The sequence below is a fragment of the Hydra viridissima genome, unplaced genomic scaffold (assembly GCF_058129835.1).
Source record: "Hydra viridissima isolate aposymbiotic clone 2 unplaced genomic scaffold, HvirCarnegie_v1 scaffold_2, whole genome shotgun sequence".
Classification (NCBI taxonomy): Eukaryota; Metazoa; Cnidaria; class Hydrozoa; order Anthoathecata; family Hydridae; genus Hydra; species Hydra viridissima.
Window position 1 is genome coordinate 9359473 of NW_028324301.1, and position 14175 is coordinate 9373647.

Below are 14175 nucleotides of genomic sequence, written 5' to 3' on the forward strand. Positions count from 1 at the left end.
GCCATTGTGGCAATGGCCACATAGTTTGAAGTCCAACTGATTTATAAGAAAATGTATGTAATATTTATTAAAGATCTTTTAGAATTTTTGGGATTAAATATGGAAATATTTTAGAGATATACTAAGTTATTGAAAAGAATTTGAAAATATTTTGTAAGACTTGCGTAACAATTTTTTGTCTAGCGACGGATTGAAGTTCGTTGGCCATATAGCTTAAATTTAACGGTAGCCAAATTAGTTTTGGGTTTTTGCGCTAAAGGAATATCTCTAAAAATTGAAATTTGTCTGCCGTAATTTACGGATTTTGGCTATAGAGATTCCTGCCATGGCCACAACAGTTCTTATTATACGTTACCGATATTTTATTCAATCAATAAATGCTATAAAAAAGTATTAAAATATTGATCTTTTATCGAAGTTTCAACCGTGAAAATAAAACTTGGCCACATAGTTGGTTTTAACGTGTCCGATTTAAAAAAATATGCTGTTAAATTGGAGCTAACAAATACAGGTTTTTAATCGCTACCGTCAGATTATCTAAATTTTTCTCAATTTCTTCTTCAGAAATAAAGATAACTTGGTTTTTGTCATTTGATTTTTTAAATGTAATAAAATATGAATCCATATATAACCGAAGAATTAGTTGCTTGTGCACTAGAATCAAAACATTGGCCTAATGTATTAAATTACAAAACTCGACTCATTAAAGAGCTCTCTGAGATAAATTTAATGTTCCCAAGAAAACCTGATTCTTACCAATTCAATACAGAAATGATGGATTTTGTTCCCTTAGTTAAAAGAAATCTTGGTTATACAGCATTAAGGTATTTTTTTTTCTTTAGAACTATTTTTAATTATTTTTAATTCAAATAATATCACAAAATAGACCCAAAATTCTGGATGTTAGAAACATGAACAGTTTAGACCTTCATTGCATTATTTTCTTCTATTTCTTTTCTTTGAGAATTCAGTCCATTTTTAATGGACTTTTTTTTTTTTTTTTTTTTTTTTAGCTATTTAACTAGTTATTGGAACATCTTGTTATTAAACAAACAATTCACTAAAATTATGTGACTAGTGTGTTTAGTAATAACCAAATCACTTGCATAATATATAAATGATTTGGTTGTTTATTAAAAAGTTATGGTGTATACTAAAATTACACTAATTTTTTTATTATTAATATTACTTTTCATTAAATATTGTTTTTTTGTGTCAGAACTGCTGAAGATGGAAATTGTCTTTACAGCTCAGTCTCTTTGATTTTAAATGACAGTAAGCATACTTCAAAAATTCTAAGATTGCTAACGTCAATTGAGATATTTGAAAACATAAACTTTTACGCAAGGTATAGTTATTTTTTGAGTTATTTTAATCAACATAGATCAGAATATTCTCAGCTTGCTAATTTGTTTTTTATAGCTGTTTCATTTAAATGCTCTGATAGTTTTTCAACAATTAATGATAATATGATTTCAGAACTTCTTTTAAAAGAAGCATATTTAAATTGCTTTGATAAAACATTTTCATCGTTTATTTGCCTAATAGCATTATCTAGTGTTATAAAGCAACCTATTGAATCTGTCTATCCTGAAATTGGTTTTAAAAAGTATTATAGCTTTTTTAACACTGTTATAAAGCCTCGTATCCAAAAATTAAATAGTCCAATAAATATTTTGTGGTGCAATTTAGATAAAACAAAAAACAAAAGTGCTTTATGTTTTAATCCAAATCATTTTGTAACACTGATTAAAGATCTTCCAAACAAACAACCAACTTTTTTAATGAGTGATACAACTTTGCCTAGTATCAAAAGAAAACAAATTTCAAAGACAAGTTTCTCAGCAACAGAGAATAAAATACAAAAAACAGTTCAGTGTAAATTATCTTTTCCTGCTGTTTCCAGGAACACTTCAGATTTAGATAAGTTGACTAATTGTAATAAAACAGTTAAAACTGAAGTAATTGTTTCAAAAGACATCAACAGCAGTGATAAAAACAATCTTGACTCTTATGTTCCACTTAAGGAAAACATGAAAAAGCAGAAAAAGACATTTTTTGTTAAAATGGTTAGATGAGTTTTCTTGGCTTTGTTATTCTAAAATTGAGGATGGTGCATATTGTCTTCCATGCACTCTTTTTGGTTCAAGTTTACCAAACAAATATGCATTACGTAAGTTGTTCAAAGAACCATTCAATACCTGGCGTAATGCTTTAAAAGTTTTCAATGATCATGAGAAAACTGTTGAGGGATTACACATCAAGTCCATGCATTGTTATAATATGCTTTTATCTAGAGCTAAAAATAACACTTTGCCTATTGAAATTTCTCTAGATATTTCTAGAAAGTAGCTTATAGAGGAAAACAAAAAAAAACTTGCATCAATTGTTAAGACAATAATGTTTTTGGGTCGAAATGATATGCCTTTACGAGGTCATAGAGATGATAGAAGATATCAAGGAGAAATTGGAGAACCTTCAAAAATTACAGGGTTGGGTAATTTTATTGAGCTTTTAAATTTTAGAGTTGATGCAGGTGATTTAATTCTAAAGGAGCATCTTCTCTCTGCCCCAAAAAACTCTACATATATTTCAAAGACCTCTCAAAATGAGTTGATTGAGTGTTGTGGAAATGCAATTGAAGAGATTCTAATAAATGATATTAAAAAAAGTAAGTACTTCTCTATTATAGCAGATGAGGCTTCAGACTGTGCATTGTTAGAACAACTTTCTATTGTCATACGTTATGTTGACTTGAACAGTAGTATTAAGGAAGTTTTTTTACGGTTTTTAGAATGCAAAACAGGAACAACTGGTTTAAATATAGCTACCAACATTCTTGAACCTTTGAAAGAATTCGGTTTAGATATAAAAAATTGCAGAGGCCAGTCTTATGATGGAGCTGCTTCAATGTCAGGTGAATACAAAGGTGTTTCATCTCTTATAAAAAAAATCAATCCAATGGCATTATTTGTCCACTGTGCCTCACATAAACTTAGTTTAATTGTTGGAAAGAGTTGCCAAATCCAGCAAGTAAAAAATTTGCTTGAGCAAGTTAAAGACATATCTTATTTTTTTAACTTGTCTCCTAAAAGAAGTAATTGTTTAAAAAAATACCTTCTTCCTGGTCAGGCAAAACTTATTGACACATGTCGAACTCGGTGGGTGCAAAAGCTTTGTGGACTTGATGTGTTTTTTGATAATTATTCAGCAGTTTTTTCTGCTTTTGAAGAAATGGAAGACAATAATTTAAAAGAATTTAATAAAGAAACATCTTCAAAAGCATCTTCTTTTATGAAGTTGTTGACAAATTTTTCTTTTATTGTTTCTTTGGTTTTAACTAAACAGCTTCTGGATTACTTTTATGGAATTTCCATCACCCTTCAAACTAAATCTTTTGATATTTACCAGCAAGTAGATGAAATTCAAAATTTGACTAAACATTTAAAAGAAATACAGAGAAATGTTGATGCTTACCATGACAAATGGTATAAAATTGCTCTTGCATTGGCAAAAACATTTGAGGTTGATGAAAAAAAACCTAGAACATGTGGTGTTCAGAAACATAGAGATAATCAAATATGCGATACTATATCTGGTTATTTTAAAGTTTCTATTACATTGCCTCTTGTGAATCATCTTCTCAATGAACTAGAAAACAGGTTTGATGTTGAGAGCATGATTGTTTATAATGGTCTATGTGCTATTCCTGCTTACTTAGTAAAGCAATATTTTAGATCTTGCCCATGGAAAGAAAAGTTCTTAATGTTTTTGAATTTTTATAAATCAGATCTTCCTCATTTCTCATCAATTCATGCCGAATTAGAGTTGGGAGGAATTTTGGAAAGAAAAGACAGAATTACCATCTACTATTTCTGATACATTAAAGTTCATGGATATCAGAGGCTTTCCAAACATTTTAGAGGCTTTTCATATACTTGCTACAATACCAATCACAACTTGTGAGTGTGAAAGGTCAATATCTACTCTTAGGAGAATAAAAACTTACACCAGGAGTACTATGTCTGAAAATAGATTGAATGGACTTGCATTAATGTCTATTCATCAGGAAATAGTTCCAGATATTAGCAGAGTTATTGAAATTTTTGCATCCAAAGGAGACAGAAAATTAGAGTTAATATTCAAATGATGAGTAAATTTAGAATTGATGAGTAAGTAGTAGTTTTAAGTGTCTTACATAAACTTCTATTCAATGTTTTAAACTTGTAAACAGTAAAAATCATTTTTCATAAGCAAATTATTTCTATTCATTCTTGATGTTGAAAGTGTTTTCAGGTTATATTAGTTTTAAATTTTTTAGTTTTTACTTAACTTGTTGTATTATATTTTGTCTTATATATTTATATATTAAAAATTAAAAAAAAAGAAAAAAGAAATTATAAAAAGATATTAAAAAAATTTGGGCATAGCTGCCTATCAAGAAAAATAAAAAATCCAAAAACAGAGGCCTAACCTTAGGAAACATTACTAATACTTCACTTAACCTGCCTATCAAGAAAAGGAAAGAATCCAGAAATGAAGGGTTAACCTTAGAAAACATTACTAATACTTCACTTAACCTGCCTATCAAGAAAAGGAAAGAATCCAGAAATGGAGGGCTAACCTAAGGCAACATTACTAATACTTCACTTAACCTGCCTATCAAGAAAAGGAAAGAATCCAGAAATGGAGGGCTAACCTTAGGCAACATGACAGTTTACAGATGGAGTGCAAAGTCCTATGGCTTACCTTCTCGTTGGTGCACTTCGTTAAATAAGTTAGACAAGTATTACATGTCTAATTTATGAACTAAATAGCCAAGGCAACATTTTGAATAACTTTATTATTAATAGGATAACTAAAAACAATACAAAACAACACTTTACCAAGCTTGACTCGACTGTTTAGCATAGCATTCCATTAGCAAAATTGTATCGAATAAACACATTAGGTGAACAGACTTCAATAACAGCAAAAAGTTGTTTTTTTAAAAAAGTGAATTTTATCTGGTTTTGCCAGTCCACTCCTCATATATGAAATATTTTACCTCTAAAAATTAAAATATTCTATCTCTAATGATTTTTAAATATGTGTTCTGGGATTACATAAATAATTAGGAACTTGATATAATGATATTATTTTTTGCAAGTCTACAAGTATAATATAAATAATCTTTAAGGCCTGCCGACAAGGGTTCTTTATATTCCATGAAAAAGTCCTTATGGAAAAATATATATATATATATATATATATATATATATATATATATATATATATATATATATATATATATATATATATATATATATATATATATATATATATATATATACCTATATTATCAAACGATCTAAATTTATTACAATAATACAAAAATGCCTCCTGTAAGAAGAACTAGACAGTGCAATTTATATGGTGGTATTCCTTCTGATCTTCCTATTACAGACCTAGCAGTTTATGGCGATGTAGATTTTTCTACAAACTGAGAGATTTAGAAGGCATTAAAGACAAAAATGTCATTATTCAAAGAACACTTTGTAGTTTAAAAGAAGTTTGGTTCAATTGTAATTCCAAATTAGTTTTATTACCTGAAAAAAGTTTGATTGTTAAACTGTTAAGATTTTATAACAATTTTATTTCTTGGAATGGAAATAAGATTAAACCTTTTACAAAAAAGTTATTGGAAAAAAATAAAAACAAACTGTTTGACCTGCTAGCATGTAACTGCAAGCTTGAAGCTCTTCCCTGTGATGACAGGAATATCAAATGCTTAGGTTGTTCAGATGTGCATCTTTACTGTAGTTGTGTTAGCGGTAAAAAAGTAAGTTATGAAAATTGAAAATAATTCCGAATTGGACTTTGCATAACTTATTTAATTTTTATTTAATTGATTTGTTTATTTTTTATAGTATTTAGAACCACAAAATATTATTTAGATTCCTATAGAATTTTAAATAGTATTTAGAACCACAAAATATTATTTAGATTCCTATAGAAGAGCGCTCCTATATAAAAGACCAAAGGGAGAAAATTAGTAAAAAGGAAAGTTTCAAATAGGAGGTATTGATAACTCTATTTTATCACCTACCTCAAATAAAAAGCAAACTAAAGCATCTGATGAAGAAATTTATATTAAAGAGTTTGACACAATCATGGATTCAGATCAGGTAATAAAATGTGATGTGTAAACTTTGATTGTACGATACAAACTGTATATTATTTATATAGAAATTACAGCATATTTAAAATAAATAACCGATAAATAATTTTTTAAAGTATGTTATAAAATCAATTCTTAAATGGTAATGCATTTAAATGTCAAATTTGCATTGTTGTGAATCTCAATTTCTTTAATTTTTTTTTTTTTTTTTTTGTAGAGTAAAACTTCCTTATCATCATTAAGTCACACTAGATCCAAGCACTATAACACTACCCACTATCCCAAATTTGCATTAGAGGTAATTAGATATAGAATATCAGATAAAGCGGGGGCCGCCATAGCTAATGCTCTAGTTCAAGATATTTGTCTTCTCCATCTAAATGAGGTTATTGATCCAAGTAAAATGAAGAGAGAGAAAGAACAAGTGTTTAGTTTTTTCACTAAAAGTATATCTTATTTTAATCAAGGCAATTTGCAAGGTCAGCACCTAAAGCACCTAGATGTACCTAAAGAAAAAGGAAAAGTAAAAGATCTTGCTGAATTTACCTGTGATGTTCTCAAGGAGTTTAAAAGCGATGAAAGTATCAAGGCAATAATCTTGGACAATACAAATGTTAATACACTATTACAACTTGGCAACGGGCCTGCCAAGTTGTAATAGTGTTCCTCCGAGTGCTGAGTCGGAGGCATCAGTTTCTATTGTTAATGGAACTTTTAAATTAGGGGAGGCTAGACAAGCTTCTACAAGTTTATTTTTGAGTATTTTTATTGCTTCTTTAGCATGTGGAGTTAAACCCTTTGTTGGAAAATTGTCTCTTGCTTGGATAAGTGGGAGAGTTAATGCTGTGCATGCAAGGTGGCTGACAACAGCAGTGCGGATAATGGCATTATACAACAATCAATCCCAGTAGAGAGCTTAAAATCTCCAATGTGGTTCAATATCAAAAAGTCAAAGAGGTTCATCGAGGGACCTAAACTAATTTTAAAATTTATTCAGCGAATTTTGAAGCTGGATACTGAAGTTCAAGTAATTACATTGCCTATTATTTATAGAAACTCTTTCTGTCTCCAACCTGAGAATTTTATTGCTGCTTTACTTTATTCTAAAGAACAAGTTTATAGAACAATTGCTGTTACAAAAATTTTAGAAACAAGAAAAACTCCTATCAAGAAACCTAAAAATGGATTAAAAGATGGTATTAGGGTTAATTCTATTCCAATTATTAATTGTAAATGCAAAAACTGGTCAAAATTAATAAATTTCTATGATATAGACTGTTTTGAGCCCCCTTGTGTCAAAAATATATTAAATGGGGAGCTTTTAAAGATGATTCCTAATCGAGGAGAAGGCTCCCAACTTTCCGTGCCACTCATAAACAGTTGAAAGAGCAGTGAAATTGACTTCTGAAGCTAGCGGAAAATCCATCAACCTCAAAAAAAGAAATGCTATTATTATAGCGAAATGCAAAAGTCGAAACAAGGGTAAAATTTTTAAAACAAAAAAAGATTATGTGTTGTAGTTGTTAATATATTTTTTTGATATTGATATCGATTTGGTTAAGCATTAAAATTTTAATATATTTAGTAGTTTACTTAAAATAAAATGTGTACTTAATCTAAAGAAGCATAATAAAGTGTTATCTTTTTGAATGAGGAGGAGAGAAGGATTGTAAACACCTGACACGCCATTTAGTCGCCACCCATAATAACAATTTTTTTCTTTTGCTTCCGTAATTTAGAATAAACCCTGATAAATAGTGCTAAGTTATAGCGCTATAGTATAACAACAGTGTTGTTTATGTTTAAATTCGTTTTTCAGTTAACGGCTAATGTTTATTGAAAACCGCTTGTTTAAATTATGATAACAATTGTTTTCTAACACCCTACAAACACCCTTAAACACACCTTTAAAAACTAGAAATATTTTTTAAATATTTTTGTTTCATATTAGCAATACATTAAATAAAGTTTTGTGCCCAATATCCCTTTCAAGTATTTATTGTCCTACCTACTAAAGTTAATACTTTTAATGATAAAATTTGGTAAATACAAGTCCAAATAAGATAGAATCCGTAATACCTGAAGCTTTTATATTTTGCATATAATGTTTTTATGGTCTAATGAAGGTACTCCAGCTTGAAGTAATTTCATTTTCCAAAAAAAGTTGAAAATCACAAGTGTCTAATACATACATACATACATACATACATACATACATACATACATACATACATACATACATACATACATACATACATACATACATACATACATACATACATACATACATACATACATACATACATACATACATACATACATACATACATACATACATACATACATACATACATACATACATACATACATACATACATACATACATACATACATACATACATACATACATACATACATACATACATACATACATACATACATACATACATACATACATACATACATACATACATACATACATACATACATACATACATACATACTTTTTTTGTTGCCTTTTTTTTTCCGCGCAAACAATTTTTCCAACTTTTGTTAATAACGTTGAGAACATTGTTCTCAATCTACAGCAGAGACATATACGTTGTTCGAGTTTGCCGCATAAATTTGATCATTTTCAAAATAGAGAAAGAAAAAACTAATGAAAAAACTGCTGTGTACACATCTGGAGAGATCTGTCTCGGAGAAAACTGTCCGCAGAGTAAATTTTCCAGATAAAGTTGTCCTAGGTTGTCCTATCCATCCGTTTAGGATAATTAGCAAACTATCCTATTTTGGAGTAAACCACTGATCTCAAAATAACTGGATAGCGTGTTCTATTGTTTTGTTTTGTTTTTTTCAAAAAAGGTGAAGCCAAAATTGGCTTCAAGATGGCAACGATCAGAACTCTTAGCGGTGACAGATGTACATTTTATAAAGCTTTACAGAAATATGAAAGAAAATAATTAAACAGTTTTGAAAGAAAAACAAGACTATGAAGTAAAGTTTTAAAAAATTTAAAGAAATGAAATGATTTTAAAGAAAATTAGATAATTAAAGAAACTATTAATTTAAATACTAAAGTTCAAAATATTTGATAAACTTTTAAAATGCAATTTACAATTAATTTAATATTTATGTATAATTTATGTACCTTTTAGTTCTTAGTTACCCAATACAGTGTGCTAGAAGGTTTATAACATAACTGAATGGTAAGTGGCAGTGGTGTCTACCTACAATTTTGACAAATTTTATATTCTCGATTTTTGTAGCAAGATACCAGATATGTACATGCTGTATAAACTATTAGCTGAGTACTGTGAATACAACCCAACTCAGGGGCTCCTTCTAGGATTATTTAATACATGAATGCAATTAATGGGTATAATATTTAATAAGAATGTTAAATACAAAGTATAGTTTTTTAAATATTATATATTATTTAACTTATATTATTCTTGGTAAATATTAAAACTCTCAATAATTGAGTCAATTATTTTTGAGTTGTTATTCAAAACGACTTTAAAAGTTATTAAGGGAATTTTTTTGATAACATAGATTATGTATGTTATCAAACATTGTCAACATTATGTTTGTTATCAAAAAATGTATGATCCATATAAATTTATTTTTAAATGTTAATTATCCCTTAAAGTTTATGGATAATCACCCCTAGTTTAAGATATAAATGCATGTAAAAACACCTTTAAAAAAAATTCATAATCTATTAATAAATTTTTGAACGTAGAAATATTTAATGAACAAACTTCTCATGTTTGATTCAGCTATAACTGATAATCATTTAATTTCATTAACTAAACTTATTTCAGAAAAATATGCAAAAATACGTCTTTATCACCTGGGTAAAGAACAAATTGACAAACTGGGAAAAAGCTTAGGAAGCATTTAAAAAACTTATCCTATTCAAAAATCAATGAAAAATGTTTTTATTATATATGTATATGTATATATATATATATATATATATATATATATATATATATATATATATATATATATATATATATATATATATATATATATATATATATATATATATATAACAAGTATTTATATAGTAAAACTCTATACAACCAAGTAACTCAAGAAGGAACCTCTGAGTTGTGTACTCACAGTGCCCAGCTAATTGTTCATGCAATTTTATAACTTTTTAGTACCTACCTGAAAGAGCAATGCATAAAAAATATTTTATCTTAAAAAGAAACTTAGCTGCCTACCATACAGTTGTGTTATTTACCTTCTAGCACACAGCATTGGGTAGTTAAGAACTAAAAGGTACATAAATTATATAGTAAATGCTAATTATTTGAAATTTGAGATTTCTGCACAAGCAATTAAATACTTTTTCTTCAGTACTATTAAACTAACTCAATTTAAGCAAACTAAAATTAAAACTAGTACTTAGTTTTACTGATAATTTGTATTTTATTTTATTATATTTATTCTAAAAAACGAAAAACAGAAAGTTAATATACAGCAAGTTACTGTAAGAATATGCTTTGTTGAATTAAGAAATATTTATATTTTAAGTTTATGTTAATATGTAATATTCCGTTATTTTTATTAAAAAGATCTTACGTTAAACAAGAAAATAGAACTTATATATTGGGTTGGGGAATATATTCGTAGCGTTTTTATCAAAGACTTTTATTTAAGGTAAATCTTTACTTATAATAATAAATTAATCGATTATGTATTCGCCATCGCTGTTTACGACCTCCTCCCACCTCTCGACCAATTTGTCGATGCCTTTCCGCCAAAAATCGCCCGGTCTAGTATCGAAGAAGTTATTGACCCAGTTTTTAAGGTCCTCTTCATTATCGAAGGTAACGCCCCTCACATGGTTCGACAGAGATTGGAAAAGATGGTAATCTGTGGGTGCAAGATCCGGAGAATACGGCGGATGCTGAAGAACCTCCCATTCGAGCTCTTGGAGTGTGGCTTTGACGAGTTGTGCAACATGGGGTCTGGCGTTGTCGTGAAGGAGTATGGTTTGGCCTTGTCGATGAGGTTTTTTCAGTTGAATAGCTTCATTTACGCGGCGTAGCTAGGCTATGTAGAGCTCCTTGGTGATCGTGACATTCCTATCGAGCATTTCCCAGTGCACCATGCCCTCCCAGTTCCATCAAACACATATCATGATCTTCTTTGGATGAAGGTCACGCTTGACTCTGGGCTTTGGCGTATCTCCTGGTGCCACCCATTCCTTCCTTTGCTTCATATTAATGTATAGACACCATTTCTCATCTCCCGTGACGATTCGATACAAAAAGCACTGTTTATGACCACGTGTTGCTCGATGGCGGAAGAGATGTTGAGAAGCAATTTGAAGGCGATTTTCTTTGTTTACTTCGCTTAACTCGTGAGGTACCCAGGCTCCCAATTTTTCAGCAAATCCTATTGAATGAAGATGGTTGAGAATCGTTTTATAATCACAGTTCATTTTTTCGGCCAATTCACGACTTGTTTGCTGACCGTCCTCCTTTAAAAGTGCTTTGAGACGCTCTTCGTCTCAAACCACTTTTAAAGGAGGACGGTCTCCCGCTGCGTCAGAAGGTCTCCCGCTGCGAGGTGTGTCGTCGACGTCAAAATCGCCATTTTTAAACTTTGCAAACCATTTTCGTGCAGTGGACTCACCTATTACACCGTCTCCGTATACGTTGCAAATGTCCCGGGTTGCTTCAGCAGCCTTTTGGCCTCGATGAAAAGCGAAGAAAAGTAGGTGTCGAAAATGTTGTTTTTTACCTCCTAGATATTCCATTTTTAAGCCTTAAAAGTAACAAAAAATTAAATTAATCCAAAAGACGATTAGGACAGTTTTGTAGAGCAGAAAGAGCTCTATTGAATGAATATTTACACTTTGTCAAACAGAAACAAATCGTTGTAAAATAAAATAAAATATAAAAACGCTACGAATATATTCCCGAACCCAATATTTATCAATATTTGAGTATAAGATATAAAACTTGATTATCATCAGTTTCTTAATTTTCGTATAGCCGTTCGTTAATTCCGCTACCATCTTGGGAGGCTTCAAAAAAATTTCCCGTATAAAGTTTCCAGTTATATTTTGAGATCAGTGACTATCCAGTTATATTTTGAGGTATAATTTAATCGGAGTACTTGAGCAATGTCTTAAAATTTTGTTTAAACAATGGTTTGAAAATCCCACACAGTAAAAAACGTTTACATCAACATATATGGCGTTTAAAACTGTACATTTCGCGTGTGGATAGATTTTTTAACAGTTCATATGTTCTAAACTTCGCATATGGTCGTTTCAGAACATAAACTGCATGTGTTTAAATTTCAGAATATAAATTGCGTGTGTTTACCTCAGTACACTTAAGCTATTTCACTCTTACTTGCATTCACCAAATACTCAAATGAGCTTTTTTGGGATGCCAATTTAATCTCACACTAAAAAAATACTCAATCTTGGGATAGCCCTGGTAAAAAGGGTCAAACTTGATTGCAAAAGGTCACACAATGTCCTGGACAGCTAATTTTAAAACGTTGCATTAAAATACATAAACATTGTAAAGAAAATATGTAAATAAAAAGGAATATAAAAAATAATTACATATAAAAAAAATCAAAACAAAATTATAGCCATCTGCAGATGTTTTTATTTGAATAATATGTTTTTATAGATATTTATTTCTCCTATTATCAAACTAATGACTAGCATAAAGTGCAAAACCACACATAATTAAAATCATCTAAATATCCGGAATATCTATCACGTAGGTCAACTAGTATCTCTCTTTACATCTGGAACACTTGATCATTATGTCTTCAGTTGACCTCAGTCTTTTCCTCCTTTCTATTGTTGAAGATCCATAATTTTAATGCTGATGTTTTTTTCGGAACACCCTAAAAGAGCTGCTACCTGTTTTCTTCCATGATCATCTAATGAGTGCAGCGTAGTATCATAAATAGGCACTTTATTTGATTTTTGAGCTCCAACATTGCTAATTGTAAACCAGTGCGTCCATATCCATCATGAAGTACTTGGATAAAATCATTTCTCATTTTAGAAAATTTCATACTCGATCCTAAGATTGGATCTTGAAATCTAGGAACCGATAATTGCATCTTTAAAATATTTTATAATGCAATAATTATATTATCTGTTAGCCACTTCTTGTCACTCCCCAACTAGATGATTTGTCTTGTTATGAAAATCATCCAGTTGGGGATAAAGTACAATTTTTAAGTTTCATTTTTTGATAAACAATTTAAACAGCTTTTAGATTGAGCTTATTTTCCAAATGATCGATTCTCAACTTTTAATGCAGATTGAACAATATGTGAAGGAAAGAGTTTTAAATCACAAAGAAATTAAAAGATTACTTCAGATTAAAGTAAAAGAAATGTTTGAAAATCAAAACCCCTCTTTGAGTAGCAGAAGACTTTTTCCTAGAAATAAAACTATAAGATCACATGTTTCAAAAGCACAACAAAAATTCAAGTACATTTTATATCTTTAATTAATATTTTTTTAAACCTTGTAGATTAGGTTGATAGTAGAGTAACTAAGTTTTTATCTATTATAGAAAGGTAGTTAAATCTATCATGTAAAGGTAATTTTTATCTACTATAGAATATCTACGCACAAATGTTAAATCTTATTTAAATACTTGTGTTTAGGTTTTCTATGATAGATCAAGAAAGCCTTATAAAGAAAATTGATGCTTGGAAAGAAGTTGATCTAGTTGATATATTTTTTCGAGCTAAATGAGAGCAAATAGTTAAGGTTAGTGATACTGGAACATTCCTCTTTCTTTATCAGACATGTTGGTAAAAAAACAAATGAAGCAGTATGGAGAAGAAACTCTTCAACTTGATGCCACATGTCGTACTACAAGATACTTGCTGCCATTGTTCTTTGTGACAGTAAAAACTAGCATAGTTTATGAAATTGTAGCTACATTTGTAACCGAAAATGAGACAAAAGTTTCAATATTGGATGAATTGATTGTTTTGAAGTCTCC

The 14175-nt window shown here is 29.6% G+C and overlaps 2 pseudogenes across 2 annotated transcripts; both read left to right on the forward strand.

Moving 5' to 3' along the window:
- Window positions 1-537: 537 nt before the first annotated feature.
- Window positions 538-4248, forward strand: LOC149891816 (52 kDa repressor of the inhibitor of the protein kinase-like; annotated as a pseudogene). Its single transcript, XR_016450285.1, has 2 exons — window positions 538-824; window positions 1220-4248. The product of XR_016450285.1 is annotated as a 52 kDa repressor of the inhibitor of the protein kinase-like (transcript).
- Window positions 4249-5375: 1127 nt separating this feature from the next.
- Window positions 5376-7775, forward strand: LOC149891817 (uncharacterized; annotated as a pseudogene). The gene is made up of 4 exons (XR_016449673.1): window positions 5376-5821; window positions 5986-6167; window positions 6378-6795; window positions 6941-7775. The product of XR_016449673.1 is annotated as an uncharacterized LOC149891817 (transcript).
- Window positions 7776-14175: the final 6400 nt, after the last annotated feature.